Source organism: Notothenia coriiceps, unplaced genomic scaffold (assembly GCF_000735185.1).
Source record: "Notothenia coriiceps isolate Sejong01 unplaced genomic scaffold, NC01 NC01_scaffold00000339, whole genome shotgun sequence".
Taxonomy (NCBI): domain Eukaryota; kingdom Metazoa; phylum Chordata; class Actinopteri; order Perciformes; family Nototheniidae; genus Notothenia; species Notothenia coriiceps.
In genome coordinates, this window is record NW_011333040.1 from 8,806,774 (window position 1) to 8,806,973 (window position 200).

At 44.0% G+C, this 200-nt stretch overlaps 2 protein-coding genes across 2 annotated transcripts in view; one reads left to right on the forward strand and one right to left on the reverse strand.

The window, feature by feature from the left end:
- The window catches only part of LOC104944757 (serine protease HTRA1B-like), a 221,043-nt gene that overhangs the window by 18,183 nt on the left and 202,660 nt on the right, over nt 1-200 (forward strand). The gene's annotated exons all lie outside the window — the stretch shown is intronic.
- LOC104944746 (myelin protein zero-like protein 1) overlaps nt 1-200 on the reverse strand; it is a 6,868-nt gene that overhangs the window by 1,874 nt on the left and 4,794 nt on the right. The gene's annotated exons all lie outside the window — the stretch shown is intronic.

Consider the following 200-nt stretch of genomic DNA (forward strand, 5'->3'; position numbering starts at 1 on the left):
ATGCTGTCAGATTGGGGAAAACATTCACCAGGAGAGTTTTCTTGACAAATGAAGCTCAGCGTAAGTTCAACCAGGAAGACCGTCTTTACTCTTTCATTTACTCTTCCCATTTAACTACTCTCTCTCCTCTCAATAAGTGATCGGGGGCGTCACTCTCCAGCTTAACCAATCCCTTCGCTCTATTCTCACAAGCCTATCAT